Source organism: Diceros bicornis, chromosome X (assembly GCF_020826845.1).
Source record: "Diceros bicornis minor isolate mBicDic1 chromosome X, mDicBic1.mat.cur, whole genome shotgun sequence".
Lineage (NCBI taxonomy): Eukaryota > Metazoa > Chordata > Mammalia > Perissodactyla > Rhinocerotidae > Diceros > Diceros bicornis.
Window position 1 is genome coordinate 114,903,581 of NC_080781.1, and position 16,878 is coordinate 114,920,458.

Sequence of the window (16,878 nt, forward strand, 5' to 3'; positions counted from 1 at the left end):
GCGTTATCACTTGATAGTATAACATAAATGTTTTCCTTTTATCATAAAATATTTGTAAACATCATCTTTAATGGCCGTAATATATTACATTGTCTAGATGTACCATAAATCACTTAGCAATTCCCGTGTTGAACATTTAGCTTCCTTCATTTTTTGCACTATTACAAATAATGCTTGGTGAAAATATTTGCAAATAAAGCTTTTTCTGTATTTCACATTATTTCTTTACAACAAATTCCCAGAAGTAGAATTACTAGGTCAAATGGTATGAGCATTTTTAAGGCTTTGCTGCAAACTGCCAAATCTATACCAACTAACATTTCATCATGTTGTTATTTTTCATTCATTTATTCAACCAATACTTATTAAACACCTACTACGTACCAGGCATTGTGCTAGGTGATACGGATGCAGTAGTGAACAAAACAGACACAAACTCCACGCCCTCATGGAGCTAACATGCTAGTACATTTGATAAATTACAAATAAACAAAAATACAGTGTGACACCAGGTAGTGCTGAGTAAATGTGAGGAAAAATGGAAGCGGATAAAGGCATAGAAAACAAAAAATCATGATAGGACTCATTATACAGAATGGTCAGGGAAGCCCTTTATGATTAAGGAATATTTGATCAAAGATCTGAATGAAGTGAGAAAGTAAGCTTATAGAAATCTTGGAGAAAATTCATTTCAAGCAGAGGAAATAGCAAGTGCAAAGGCCCTGAGAGACAAAAATACACAGCATGTTTAAGGAACAAAATGGAGGGCAGTGTGGCTAGAATGTTATGAACAAGGTTTGGTGGGAAGAATGGTAAGACATAAGGCCCAATAAACAGTCAGGGACCAAATTATGTAGGGCCTTGTAGGCCATGGTAAAGATATTTTTATTATTTTTTTAAATTTTATTTTAATGGGGCCAGCCCCGTGGCGTAGTGGTTAAGTGTGCATGTTCCGCTACTGGCGGCCCGGGTTCGGATCCCGGACATGCACCGATGCACCGCTTGTCACGCCATGCTGTGGTGGCATCCCATATAAAGTGGAGGAAGATGGGCATGGATGTTAGCTCAGGGCCAGTCTTCCTCAGCAAAACAAGGAGGATTAGCATGGATGTTAGCTCAGGGCTGATCTTCCTCACAAAAAAAAAAAAATTTATTTTAAGTGTGATAAGAAGCAAGCCACTGGAGGGCAGAGAGTGGGAAAATCACAAGACCTTATTTAAGTTTTAAAAGGATCACCCCGGTTTCTGTGTGGGAAACTTAAATGAGGGCAAAAATGTCTGTAGGGGCATCAATTAGCAGGCTATTTCAGTAGCCTAAGTGAGAGATGATGGTGGCTTGGTTTAAGGTACCAAGGACTAATGAGGAGAAAATGATTCAGTCAGAGGTTTGAAGGTAGAGTCAACATTTGTTAATTGGTTGGATGTTAGATGTGAAAAAAGAGGAATCAAAAAAGACTAAGGTTTGGACTTGAGCAATTGTGCTGAGCATTATCTTAGAAAAAAAAAACCCTCATATTTATTGTTTCTAATTTGCATTTATTTTGATTATTGAAGATTGAGCTTTTTTACACTTATTGGCCATTTTTATTTCCTCTTATGAATTATCTTTTCATGCCTTTGCCCAGATGGCACTTATAAAATCCTTTCCTCTCTTAGCTTCTATTTCATTATTTTCCATTTTGCTTTCTACCTCTCTGACCTTATTCTGACTTGCTCTCTCCTGAAGGCTCCTCTTATGTCACCAACCTCTTAAGTTCAGTGTTTCTCAAGATTTCATCCTTGCATCTCTTCTTACTCTATATATACTCCCTAGGTGAACTCACATTCCTATTCCTATGATTTCAACTACTACATTGACTGATGAAACACAAATCTCTACCTCTAGACCTATCTTCAGATCTCTAATTTCCATCTGTCACAAATCATCTCCATCTGGATGTCTAGATGTTGTCTCACATTAAGTAAATCCAAACCTGACCTTATCATCTTCACCAAAACTGACTTTTTCTTTTATGTCCCCTATATTGCTTAAAGGCATTACCTAATTTCCCAAGCCAAAAGTCTAGGAGTCACTCCTCCTTCTCCCTCATCCTCTACTTGTAATCAACTTCTAAGTCCCATTGATGCCACCTTATGAGTGGCTCTCAAATTTTCCCCCTCCTCTCCATCTTTACTGTCCCTGCCTTGGTTCACACCCTCATAATTGTTCACAGTTGCAACACAGCCTCCTAAGGTCTCACTGATACTACTCTTAACCCACTTCAATCCATTCTTCATACAGGTGTCATCCTTCTAAAACACAAAGTTGGTGACCTGTCCCCCTCCCTGACTTTAAAGACCCTCATCTAATTCAGTAGACTGTGCTACAACTAGTATACTGCATGATTTTGGATGAACATCAGAAAAGTCACCATTCTCCAGTATAACTCTCCACATAGGAAAATGCTAACACATCCATTCATTCAACAAATATGTACTAAGCACCTTCTGTGTGTCAGGCACATAGAAAGAAACAAATTAAGACATTATCCCTGACCTCTGTTCCCTCTGTATAGGAAATAAAATGACATTCTATTACCCAGGGTTGGTATTCTCCACTGCTACTTGAGCCTTGTGCCCTTTCACAATCCTTTTGCCATGTGGAATGTGGTTCATCGTATTGTCTCACTAAAAATCCCTAGCTATTCTTTGAAAACCAATTCAAATGACATATCCTTTATAAAACTATATCTACCTTTGAGCTTCCAGAGCATTCTAATTATTCTTCTTCTAGAGCATCTGTTACATGATAAGAATATGCTTATATGTCTGTCTCCTCCACTACATAAGTGTTTTTAATGTCTTTGTATCACAAGGTAAAAGAGGTATTTAAAAAGTTTTGGTAAATGAAGGAATGAATGAATGGAAGAATGAATAGATGAAGTTTTTTCTTCATGAAGATTGTTTTATGATGCGTGACCAAAACCGTGTAATACTGAAGTCTTCAGTAAAAAAAGAGGCCAGTCCATGAGACCTGGAGAGTCTTTGTGGAAAACACTTGAGACTTCAAGACCCATTGTCCCAGAGCTCTGTGTCAACACTGATTCTTCTTCTGCCTTTTCAACAACAAAGCAGGGCCAAGTATTTTGCGAAATGTCTGGGACCAGTGTTCTCTCACTACGTCCATTGCTGTTTTTCATGTTTTCTTAAACGTGTTTTATTCCATGTTTTACAGAAATATATTGTTAAAATTTTCTCTGTTCTGTGTTAAATGACCCTTAAAATATTTCCTTTGCTCTGAATTCTAATTGTTTACATTAAAATTACCTCACTTTCACAAGTTGTCCAACGTTTCATCAAGGCAATATCTCAAATAGGGGAAAAGAATAAAACAACGAAAAAAATGTAGCACCCTTGTGTTAACACTTCATGGATTCGAAACCAAAAATAAATAGTGTCACACCTAAGTGTTGACATTTTATTAGACTAAACAGGAAAGATAAATCACAAATGCACTAACGATGTATGGATGCGTGCACAGAGTAAATCTGCAATAAAGAGTAACAATCCAAGAAATCAGTGTGTTATTTTAGCTCCTACTCAAGATAACTGAAAGAATGTAAGAACCAAAAACAATATAAAGAATAATATGTCACATTATACTTATAATTCTCTAGGATATACATACAGGATTGGGCAGATTTAGAAAAAGAATGAAAAGATTAATCACTCCCAATACTTTAGTGAATGTCCCAGAGCTTCCCTTCGCATAAATCTATATAGTGCCTCAACTCTTGGAAATAGTTGAAAGAAAGAAAGAGAAAGAGAAAGGAAAGAAAGAAGAAATGAAGGAAGGAAGGAAGCACATTAGATCTCATTAATGAAATTAATACTATCTTTCCAAAAGGAATTTCTTATTTGACTTGCATAGTAATTCTATCAATGCTTCCCCATGTTGCTAAAGCTCTAAACATATAATGAGTCACGATCACAAAAATATATATTCATTTTAAGCATAGAGTAAGCAAACAGGTGATGTGCTTGTATGTTTCTATAAATGATGCTTGCTAAATCCATGTCAAAAATGTACATATACTTTTTAATAAATATTCCTTTAGAAAAAAATTCCATGCCTACACACATAAACACAAACATATTTTTGGGCTAGTTAATAGAGCAGGAGATCACACATCAATATCAACTCAAATGCTTGCAATTAAGCAGAGCAGCTTTAAAAAAAGAAAATCATTAATGCTAAAGGGGGGTAATGCACAGAGTATAAATTCAAAATGTTGATCAGAAACATTTTGTTGATAGGAATTGAGATAGCTAGGAACATTTTAGGTTTAGAAGGCTTCCAGTCACTGTGTGGTTGTAGTGTATTTATACACCTCTATATTTAAACACAGGTGGTAATTAGCAAGATTGAGACACCTTTAATAAGGCATCATCATAGGTGCAAAGGATGTGTAGCATAAGATGAGTTCATTATCAATAACTTTCCAGAATTAATCATCTCTTAGGACATTTAATTTTAAATGTACCTTTAAAAACCTGGATTTTTGAGATAGACCATCTGCAGTATCTTTTTCTAATTTCTCTGAACAAGTGAAGAGTTTTCTTAAAATATCTATATACAGCTGGGACACAGGGATTGCAATATCTAATAAACCAATTGTCCATCTAATCTGGCACCTTCTCTTTGACAGGTGTCTAAACCAGATAGAGGCATTAGAAGTAATATAAACACTTAGAATCCACCAATTATGCAAAACCATGCAACTGGGAAATTTTCTCCTTGACCTTAGCTAGTGATCAGATTTTCCCTGAAGTATGCACTGATAGCAATGTTCTTTTATTTTGGCTGCTTTAAAAATCATCTTTCATATAGGCAGCTAAAAACACTAAACTGTGATTCCAAACATTAAAATTAAAATGGATTTCCTTTGATATAACCATATAGGGATTCTACTGAAAGTTACACAGACACACACAATCTGCATCACCATTCTGAATATTTACTATATCTTTCATTTAATAGGAAAACGAATGAAAAAATATATATATAGTAATTTCAAAAAGGAAATTGAGGCTATACCTCCAGAATATCATTTGGATGAACAGTCAAAATTCATTGATGAGATATTTGGAACCATCCAGATGATTGACTGATTTTTTTCATTGTACATCCAAATGCCAAGCATCTGCTGAAAGGTTAGAGGAAATCGACATGACACAGAAGATACTACACAAATAGATACTACAAAATCTACATGTTCAACAATGATGATTGGCTCAGATATTCTGGTATCACACAGATATAGCTCAAGTAACAAAAATAAACTAATTCACAAAATATATGCAATTCAATAACCAACTGGATACTGATATCATTAATATTCCGTAAAATGTAAAAATGAAAATATTATTTTTCTTAAACATTTAAATCACTTCATTCAATCATTAATAATTCTGTCTGGGATATTTATATTTTTAAATTCTAGTCACTTTAAAACAGAAAAATACCTTGTGACATATAAATGTAAATATAGATTTAGATCTCCATTCTTTTTTTCATTACCAGTATCCTTTTTGGGAATCACTCTTTCTTAGCTGTAATATAGAAATTTGTTTCCAGCAATAAATTCACAGAAAAAGAATATTAGTTTATCAGGACCCACAGCTGATAATATTGCAAAAGGCTTAACATGGATTGCAATTTGGTTCATATTAGAGTTTGTGATTCCAAAATTTAATTTTGTAAGTCATAATCAGCCACAAAAGCGTTACAACAGAATATGAGAAACCTTAAAAGGCAATTTCCTCATTGTTCACTACTTATCAACTGAAAACTTAGTCAATTAAAATTAAAACAATCAGTTTGCTTTACGGTGATGGGTAAAATGAGTGTTTTACAGATTTCAAAAAAATATATTCAAATCCATTTGGTCTCTGTAATAAAAAAAAGTGGGGCATAGATATTTTAATAAAATTGTTTTTATATTTGAAAAGGAAAAATAACCAATCCCACCAGAAAATTCGAGCATCATTTATATTTAACTTTACTGTGATTGCTAACTAGGCCTCTTCAAAGTGTACAAAATCATAATTTGAAAGAACATATTTTTTCAATGTAATAGCTATTATGAAACTATTTTACAGCTGTGAATGTCCTCATAGAACAAAAATGCTCTGTAGCATACATAAATACCAATAGGAATGCACAAATCAAACCTCTTATTTCTATGATAATTTTTAAACAACTGCTTGAGTAGGGACAAAGAGGGTTGCAGTAAGATCTTCAGGAGAATGACAGAGATGGCACTGATTTTTGTTCTGCTTAATCATTTATTTTTCACAAATTCAATTCCCCAGCCTTTTAAAGTTACTTTCAAGGACCAACAGGCTGGCATGAAATTAAATTATCAAGCAGGTTCCCACCCTGGATTAGTGACTCCCAGCTGTCTGTCCCGTCTAGTTTCCATGGTAGTAGAAGAATCGGTGGAAAATGAGGTGCAGGAAATTGTACGAAGCCAACATACCAAACTCTTCAAGTTGAATCTTTAAACTGATGAATCAGTACCGGGGGTGGAGGGGGGAGGTAGAATTGAAGTTAAAGTTTTTAATTTCCTGGCTTGTTGAAAAGGCCAATGCATTTCTGTTTTTGTAATTGCTGAGGGATGCAAGCAACATCTCCTTAAACATTTCATAGAAGGCTATAGATTCAAGATGGCATTTAGTTCATTATGTATTTTATAGTAACCCAAGAGTGTTTAAGCTTCTCTACATGTATTTCAAAGTGTTTCATTTTATTTTTTCCTTCCTTTTTGACATAGATATTAAAATTCATCAGCCTGTTAAATGACTCCAAAACATCCAGAGACTAAGTAAAAAATTCTCTCAACCAACCAGATGTTTGTTTGCATCACCCCAAACAGCTGGATGGTTGACGGAACTTTTCACTCACATATTTGGGTGTCACCTAGATACAGCCACAGAGACCTGTCATAAATACCCAGAAAAAATATTAATCTTGGCACATACCTACCATAAACACAGATATGAAGGCTCCGAGTAAGAGCTTCACAGGAGGTGATCCACTGATATGAAAAGAGATTATTTAACACATTTTCCTGTGGCCATTTTCCAATTAACTTCTCCACTCATACACTTAGAGTAGGGTGGGAATGGAGAACCCAATATTTCAGAATCATTACATCACATTGAAAACATCATCCAAGAGGTAGTGGTTAGTTGGCATATATGCATGTTTCACCATATGCTATTGTTTACCTAAAGTGGAGGCTTGGACAGGAAGTAAAAATCAGAATTTTTTTTTAAGTTGTAAATTATCCAAGATTATACTTCCAGGTCTAGAAATGAGTCTTGAAGTTACATAAGAATTTAACAGCCTTTATTTAACAGACTCTAAAATATTATTTTTAAAACATTAGAGATCCAACATCACCTCTAAAAATATTTACTATCTCCAATTAAAACTAGTTTGCTTTGATTTTATGGAGAAATGTTAGCAGTGCAATTGATATAAATATTGTTATACAATAATTTTGAGTTTATGCCATCATATTCCAATTTCCTCATCCCTATTTTCCATCGGTTCCGAATGCAAGCAATTTCGTTGGTCTTGCTAAATTGTACCATAGTACACCTTGCAAACTACAAAATCTCTATACATTATATAAATTGTCATAACAGAGTACTACATACTGAAGAGACACCTATGGTTGGACCATCAAGGTTGTTAGAAAAAATCAAAAGCTGTGTGAAACCTCTTATAGCATTCACCTGCTCAAACTAAGCACAAATCTAGCTGGTTCTATTTGATATTTACTTTCCCCAATTCTAAAAAATCAATGGAAAACAGAAAGGAAGAGAAATAATGTATTAAGCCAGAATTCAGAATGTTTTACCTTTTAGGGAAAGGAAAAATAATAGTAATCTCCATTCAAAATAGTGATTTAATCTAATACACAATCTGCAGATGATTTAAAACACTTATTGTATATGGGAACAGTTCTGAAATTTGATTCCTTTAAATTTTTTATAATCAGCAGCTACATTTCCAACTATGGATATATGCTGTTGATCAGAATGGCTAAATATTATCTCTTACAATATTCTTCATCATTTAATCTGCCTGTAGTTGTGCCAGTAATCCAGTTCAAACCTTTCTTCCAAATGGTAATTGACGGGAAGCTTCTTTTTTTTTTTTTAAGTATGCATGGATTACTACTTTTGAGGGTAAATCGACAGGAATTTAAAGAAATATATATAATTTTAATAAAATTATCATATGTTTTGTATCTGACGCATGGCATTCTCATGAGACTGCTTCTAAGTGTGTGTGTGTGTGTTTGTGTGTGTGAGAGAGAGAAAGACAGAGAGAGGACAAATATGTGAGTACTATAAGAAAATTTGTACTGGTATTCTTTTGACCTCAGGTCAGTAAGTAAGTAAGTAAATAAATAAATAAATAAATCACTTGTTTGGGAAACCTTAGGGAATTTATTAACCATAATCTATACAAAGCACTCGATAACTATATTTAAAACTGAAACTGATGGACTTTCCGGAAAAGCAAGCATCAAGCAAAAATTACACGGATTTTAATTGCTAGCCCTAACAGAATGGAAAAAATATTTTATGTTAATTAATACTAAACCTTCTTACCACTTGCAAGTTTTTAAGGCTGTCATGGAAAATAAAGTTCCACTAAATCTCCTATTTTCTGAGGCAACATATCAAAAAATATTTTGCATTTGAAATTTAAAGTAATATTATAGAGAATAAACATGAATGTTGGACTCTCTTGCTTCTGCAAGAATCTTTGTATTAAAGGCATCAGAAAGGTGCAATGACTATCAGGGAAACTATGGTCATGTTAGCATTATTTACACATATGATACCTGAATTGAAACACTGAGACCTTTAGGGTGTTCAGACTTCGAATTAGGCCTTTGAATGAGATGGTGGCTACATATAATCTGATTTTACTTTTTAATACACCTATACATTTGAATATTTGGAATCTCACTTAATCATCCTTACAGCACAACGATTCTACAAAGCATTCTTTCCTTCAGCCCCATTGCATATTTTGTCAAATGGCATGACTGTTCTTAATTCATAATTGGGACCTAGAACTAATGGCAAATACTAATTCATGTGTTCAAAAAATATTCGTTTTCTACTATGTGTCACTGTTCTAGGGACTAGACTCTATTAGTTTTATTACCCAAATGTTAACATTTCTTCATAGAGTTGTTTTCCAGAAACACCTGTTTTTCAAAGACATTCTGGGGGACAATCTGAAAACTTTTAAATCACATTTAGAGCATGGATTCATTTCAGAAATTACCTGAACCCCTTTTCGAATGCATCTTGTAGCTTTCTTTTATTATCATTGAATGGTTCCAACATTACTTTGGCATATGCACTTGAAAGCTTTTTTAACTGCCCTTTAAAAAAACTTTGCAATAGTAAATTATTTAACACATCACCAAAAAAAGTCTTATGAACTTGGGCAAAAAATGGCAAAACTGGGATTCTGGTTTTTCAGTTTTTTACTTTAAGGGCCATACTATGCCTTATGAAAATCCACATTGCAGATATGAAGGGGGGGTTGAGCAAGCAAGCAGATGCTGGGCAATCATGGAGCAGAATGTAAAGCTGTGGATCTCCTTTTAATAAAAAAAAAGCCTTTCCTTCTTAGACTGTACTCTTTCTTGGCAGCACAGGAGTAACTTATGCTCCGAATCGGAAGTCTTGGGACTAAGAAGATGGACTAGGGTATTTCAGCCAAAATATAATAATAGAGCAGACATTTGCAACGTCTTCCCCAAACAGGTTGAGTAGCAATTAATTCTCACAATGTAGTGTACCTGGTTTGTTAATTATAATCATAGAACAACAATCTAAAATTCAAGGAAGCTATCTATGACCCTTACCACAAATGCGATCAATTAAATGCTAATCTAATAGTACCTAGAGTCCACTGGGGCGTTTCGTTTCCTTTTGATTTCTAAAACCGAATGGCTACTAATTTCCCTTCTATGGCACCAGGAACTTCTTTTTGCAATTCTTCAGGCCACCTCAAATACACCTCCGGATTAACATCCCAGGAAAAAAAACGGGAAAGTTCAGGGCGCCTCCTGACCAATTGCTTCATATTGAAGATGTAGAGTTTTCCACCCATATTAGCATAACGCCAGTAGCAGTGATGCAGATCTGCTAAACCCGAAGCTGCCGACGGCGAGCACGAGCTGCAAACCAGCCCCTGCCCCGGCCGCTACTCTCCCGATGGCGAAATAGATGTCGAGACGACATCTACTAGTGGAGTGAGATCGTCTGTCTCCGCAATTGTAAACAATCGGCTGCACTGGGTTTGCTGAAATGTTTAAATACACTCCTGATTCCAAACACATACACTCACCAAGTCGCGCTAACAGTCTCCCCTTCTCCACCTCTAGGAAAAGCATCCTAAAACTGAATTGGCAATCCGCCCGTTGTGGAGCGGAAGAAAGTGAGGTTACATTTCCTCAGGCATGCCTAGAGGGTGCTTGGCGCTCGGCAGAAGTGCTGGCCGTTACAAGATTCCCGGAACCACGTCTCAGGATCAAATGCGAAAACACACAACCCCGCGCAGCTGAGCGCGTGGTTAAAGCCAACACCGACGGCTCCCAGAACACTGACTGCTGCGTAATGACTGTCTGTTTTGACAAAGATTGGGGTTTGGGGAGGATGCTTTGGGTGGGGCCCCAGACGGCGTAGGTTAGAAGGAAGTCCTGGAGTTCCCCCCGCAACCTCGGCTCCCCGAGTGAGGTTCAAAGAGAAATTCAGAAGCAAACAGGTACTCAAGTGCGTCCTAGCCCCCGGGCATCTTCTCTCGGAGAGACGGCAGAAGCGGGACCCAAATGGCCGAGCCTCGGGCGGACGCTCTAGGTGGGAGGGATGGCAGAGGAGAAGCGCCCCCCGCCCTTGTCTCTTCTCGGACCGAGCCCCCCGCCCCCGCAGCGTCCAGGTCCACTTGTTAGAGTGCCAGGGCTCTGCGCGAGAGCCGAGGCGTGGGCCCGCCGTTCAGAACCGGAGGAGTTGGTCGGCAAAGTGTCGCCTGAGAAGCCCAGCGAGCCCTCGAAGGGCAGCGCCCCCAGGGCCCACTGGAAGCTTGAACTGCGAACAAGGCCGACCTGCCCTCTCCCCCGGGTGGTCCAGAGCCCCGGGCCCGGCAAAGGCAGAGAGAAGGAGCGGAGGTTCTGCCACCTCCGGCAGGACTCCCAGAGCGGATGCAGCCCGCCGCTCACAGCCGGGAGCCGCCATCCACCGCCTGCAGCCTCGGGGCGAAGTTCGCCCGGAGTCCTTGGGGTGGGAGGTGGGGGTTGGGGGCCGAGAGCCAGAGGGAAGGAGCTGGGGGCCGGGAGAAACGCACCTACCTAGTCCAGGCTCAAGTTTCGGTGGCGTCCCCAGGTGCGGTCCCCCGCCCCCTCGCCAGGTGCTCAGCCCCGCCAGGCGCTGCCCGTGACCCGGACTTCAGGCGTCTCAGCCGGTTCCTGCGGGAAACGACTGTAAATCCACATTACTGTTCGAGCCGCCGCTCGGGCCCCCGCATCGCTCTCCTCCGGTTGGCGGCGGCGGTGCTCTCAGCCGGCAGCCGCCTGGGACAGGAACCGAACCTGGCTACTATCGCGCCAGCGGACGATCGCTGCCTGAAGGCTGCTTGAGTCTGGAGTCGTATGTGTGTGCGAGTGTGTATACGCGTGTGTATCCGTGAAAGAAAGAGTGTGCGTGTGTGCGAGCAGAAGGGGTGAGCTCAGCCCCCGGGGCACTCGGAGGTGAACTCCGGGCCAAGCCGGAGCCCGCCGCGCTCCCGAGTGCGGGGCGTCTGCACCGCTGAGAGCTGTGCTGATGTTGCCGTGGCCGCCGCCGCCGCGCTCTAAGGCTGGTCGCGGTGGTGCAAAAAATGTTTCTCCGCTACTCGAGACCAAAAAACCTGCCCTGTCTACTGAGCATGCCCGGTTTGACAGCTCCACAGCCGAGGTTTTTTTTTCCCCCTTTCCCCAAGACTCCAGGTTTTAGCCGCAGCTGAGACGGGGGGAGGGAGGAGGAGCAGGAGGAGGAGGAGGGCTGAGGGAGCAGGTAGCGGGCAGAGGAAGGGAAGTCTAGATGAGAAAGATCAGGGTGTCAGAGGGTGGATAGAGGGAAGGAGAAGGCTGGAGGTGGGAGCAGAGGAAGGAAATAGGCATAAACAAAATTTAGATTTCGTACCACAATGAGTTCCTGGCCAGGGCCTCTCATGATCAGGTTTTATTATTTTTTTCTGAGGGTTACGTAAGGTGGTGGGTTCCAGGAGTGTTTGTCATCCCCAAGATCAACCTGGGACGGTGTTACATAGTCATGACATACACAAACGCGCGTGCACACACCACACACACACACACACACACACAAAGGAGCGCGATCACTGCTACAATGTGTAAAGCCTCAGGACTTAGGAAGAATACGAAGTCTCTTGCCAGTATAACTTTGGCAAAAAAAGAAAAAAGCGAGGGAGAGAGAGAAATTGTTTGGGTTCCTCCTTTTCCTCTCCCCCGCCTTCCAGAAAAGCCAAGCCCGTGAGTGTGGTGCGTAAGAGATCCGAAAGCTCTCTTGCGTCGGCCTGTGTGAGAGCACTCCCGACTTCCTCCCGCTGACAGTGTGACTCCAGCGCGCCAACGCCGGCCACACTCAGCCTCCTGGCGGCGCGTCAGGTCAGCACTGACAATGTCCCCTTGGAGGTGGGCCCAGTGCTCCAGCTCCTGCCCGGCCTGGCCGCCCTGGTCCCTGGGCTCCCCAACCGGCTCCGCCCCTCACCCAGCCGGGCGCGAGGGCACGTACCCGGGCGAACCTAGTGCGCTGCCCCAAGCCCTGAATCCCTCCCTTCCCACCCTCTTCAGCTTCTTCGAAAAAGCGGAAAAGCGGAATCTGTATGCCCAGAAACTCGCTTCGGGAGCCTTAGGAGTCCTACTGGGCATGCTCAGGACTTGGGGCGCCTCGCGTGGAGGAACTCTCCAGCCGCCAACACCTGCACGGCTGGGCCAGATGTGAGTTTGGAGTGGGAGGCGTTGGCTCCCGATTGGAGTTTGGCTCCGGTTCCAGGAAGTGCGGCGGCGACGCCCACAGTCGCCTTCTCCTTCTCGGCTTCCCAGCGAGAGCAAGATCGTGGGAGATACCAAGTGCCGAGCCAGGGGAGCTGCACCAACTGGAGAAACAGGAGTCTAGTAGTCCCAGACCCCCGTCCCCACAGCGCCACCCCCGCCGTAGGCAGGTAGGGGGCGCGCAGAGCAGCAAAGAGAGCCCCGCGTGTGTTCGAAGGGACTGCTAACCTCTAGGTAAAGAAAAGAAAGCGCGAAGAGTCGAACCTTCTTGGGGAGAAAGAAATGGTTTTCTTGAGTGAAGAAAGAAGGGCGTGTGTGAATGTGTATGTGTGCACGCACGTTTGTAATTTTTCTCCGCAAGAGCAGGGACAGGAAAGCGAGAAGCTATTGCCGAGTTGAGAGCCCGCTAGGGGTTGCAATAAGGCACATTTGGAGCCTTGGCTGGCGCTAATTACCGGGAAGAGTTGCTCGCGGCGCGGCGGGCGCACACCAAAGCTTCCAGCTGTTCTCCTCCCTGGGTGGTAGCAGCTGCGCGAGGACGGCTTCCGGGCTGGATGGTCTCTGCGCTCCCGAGCAGGGGGACCGGGATCGATTTCCGAAAGAGAGGTAGTATAGGGTGACACCAGGGGGAGATCTCGGAACCGTGTGTTCCCATCTTTCTGGCTTTTGATACAGGTATTTGCAAAGAGGGAGCATTGTAAGCCCAGCACACCACAGAGGGGAGGAAATATACCGAGCTGAACACTCTCGGGGGAAAAATCGGGCAATCAAAACACGTTTATTCCCTTCGTCCTTTTTCCAACACCGCATTCGGCTTCGGGCAGGAATCGTTTGGATCCCTGCCGCTCGCCATCACCCCACCTCCCACCCCTACCCCACTGCTCTGCCAACAAAGAAACAAAAGATGACAACCCGACTCCGTAGGGGGATAGCACCTGCTTCCAGAACCGTCTCTCTGTTGGGCTGTTGAAAAAGCAATGGGGAAGGGATGGCTGTAAAACCTGTGTCTTGCCACCAATATGTAAACGAACCTTCCTAAAACCCATTACCCTCCTCGGAAACAAAACAAAAACATGTGTGTATTTATGTATTTCTATATATATCCTAAATAAAAGAAAGATTCCTCATTAAGAACTACCAGAACCCTGAACTGTGGAGGGAAAAGACTTTCAGGATACCTCCTCAGTTCCCACCTAAGAGTTCTGGAAGGAGGAAAAAGAAACATCTGGCCAGTCACTTCTTCAGTGACTCGAAACACTCTTGAGTCTGAGGAAATTCTGTAACCAACGATTAGGGAAAGAGCTCCTCATTAATGAAGAGAGAATTTTGGCAGAATGGGATGTGGACAAACCATAACAGCCATGGAAATGGAAGATAGGATTTAAAACCATAATCATCTCACTCTCACACTAGCTGTTTCTTTTTTACTCTTTTTAAAGACACAGGGAGGAAGGGACGGTTGATACCTAGGGATTTCCTAAAAGGAAACTCAGCTTGTTTCTCTGCTGGCAATTTGGCAGTCCGTTTAATCATTTTAAAAAAACTCTCTCCTCTACTGCCTCCTCTTTGTATTTTTTCTCACGTTCTTCCCTCTCATTTTCCTTACCCATCTTCCACAGCTCCCTGGAGACCTTAATTCATTTGGCCTGCACCTGTCTCCCTTTAGTTCCTTCAAAAACATTGTTTCCCTTTCTAATTCCAAAGTACAGAGGGATCTGTCACTGATGAACTGATTTACTGCTTCTGGGAATCCATAGCCTGATACTGTAGGTGGATTTCCTAAAGCATTTAGAGCAACTTTAGAGATTCCCTAGACACATTTAAGCAACAGGAAATTGCAGAATTTTCAAGTCGTTTTGCTCATGGGACCAAGAATTTCTATTTCAAATGTGTGTATCAGGAAGAAGGCACACTAAATTGCCAGTTTCAGAATGGCCAATGTAAAGGAAAATGTAACCAATTGTAATGGAGCATGCAATCTGTATAGGACAGTTACCCAGATGCCTAGATTATATTATTCAAATAATTTGCTAGGAATTTTAAAAGAGATATGTCTTTTCGTTAACAAAGACCACATGCGTCCACGCAGACACCCTTATATGCTTGTTCCCAGTACCAGTGTAATTACATAAATTCAATTCAGCAAATGATTATGGAGCATCTACTATGTTCCAGGAACTGTGCCAGCACTGAGAATAGGTAAAGAAATTGAGACTTAAAGAAGCTAAGAGATGTTCAAAGATTTGTGAACAATTCACTCATTAACAAGCATACATTGAGTGGCCGTTACCATGCGCCTAGAACAATGCAATCCTAGAAAACAATATTTAGATGTTCTGGCCTTGATTTTTTTTTAACATATTTGTTTAATCCATAGATTGCATTCTCTGCAAAGAATGCACAATGGAAGATATCACTTATTTCAATCTTGTTTCTAAGTACCCTCATAAGTAAGAGTGTAAGTACAGTAATATTAGAAGACTAAAGTCAATAACAATTACATAAAGAAAATCAATGTGAACCATCTGAAGGAGTTTTGTTTGGTTGCTTGTCTAATGGGAAGATGTTTTCAAATGCAAACTTTCAATACATACTTGTTGTGGTGAACCATTATTTCCTATCGCAGCTGATAACAATGTCATCCAGAGATCAGCTACCAGAGATTATGAATGGTGCTGGCATCTTAACTTTTGGCTGCAATGATTGGAAGCAGGAAAAGTAGCTTAATGATTTTCTACCCAAACAGTTTCCGTAAACAGAGCTGTAAAATTGCAGTCACCAGCTTGCTGCTTGGGAGTGCCCATTTCCGGCAGGCTGTGGGCCCCTCTGAGGAAAGCATCCACATTGGAGGAAGCTCACTTGAGCCTGGATGTGAACAGTTGGTGGCCAGGATTCTGCATCCATCTGTTCAGAACAGATCGTCAGACACGTTGTTTTTCACACACCCAAGTAAGACTCAGGAGAACAACTGACAAGCCAATTAAAGTCTTCTCTTTACCTATTCCTGTTCAGTTTCCAAATGGATCCTGTAGATCCACTTTTCTGGCTAGAGTTCCAAGGAGAAGCAAAATACTTTTTTTTTTTTTTAACTTTGGGCTTTAGCAAGTCACTTTGTATTCCACATGGCAAGCCCTGCTCATGGAAGTATACATTCGTACAGAATATCCCTCACTGGGAAAGCTTCATCAATGCTGCTGCACCTTACTCTCAAAATAAAATGTATCCTTAATACAGATTAGTCATAACCTTCAGAAACCAAGGCTTCTCAATAGGGTGCTTCTCAATCCATTTGTGTTATTGCTATAATGGATTCAAATAATTGCCTAAATTTAAAATTATAAACAGTTAAAAGAATGGCACCTTGGTCTTTAATTTATATGAAATTCACTTATAGTATTTGATATGCATATACATAAAAAATATGGCAATAACAATAATTTGTACCCTCATAAAGATAACATAGTGCCTTCCTTTGCAGATCTGAAAGCTGGCTTTATGCTAGTGTTTGTCTTTTTATTGGAAATACTTTTAAGAATATTACTTTTTGGCACTTTTTAACTATCACAGTTGTTGAAAAGGAGTAATATTGATTTCAAAATGTACCGTGATTCTGTTTGAGAGATGAAATTACACTCCAGAAAAAGAATTTGAAAAGAAAAGAGTATAGAACAATTAGGATTGTTCTGTTGGCATTTAAATTCACTTGAACTTCTCTCTAACTTTGTGACCTCATCATCATAACCTTTTAA

The 16,878-nt window shown here is 40.7% G+C and overlaps 1 protein-coding gene across 20 annotated transcripts in view; it reads right to left on the reverse strand.

Annotated features, from left to right (window-relative positions):
• Window positions 1-12,413, reverse strand: part of TENM1 (teneurin transmembrane protein 1) — a 780,745-nt gene extending 768,332 nt beyond the window's left edge. For 15 of the 20 annotated variants that reach the window (XM_058536660.1, XM_058536662.1, XM_058536673.1 and 12 more), the window contains exon 1: window positions 11,429-12,413. The gene's annotated coding sequence lies outside the window, so the exon portion shown is untranslated. Of the gene's footprint in view, window positions 1-5,076; window positions 5,309-10,431; window positions 10,947-11,424 lie in introns of those variants that run through there. The other 5 variants (XM_058536663.1, XM_058536654.1, XM_058536655.1 and 2 more) reach the window with 5 other exon arrangements.
• Window positions 12,414-16,878: the final 4,465 nt, after the last annotated feature.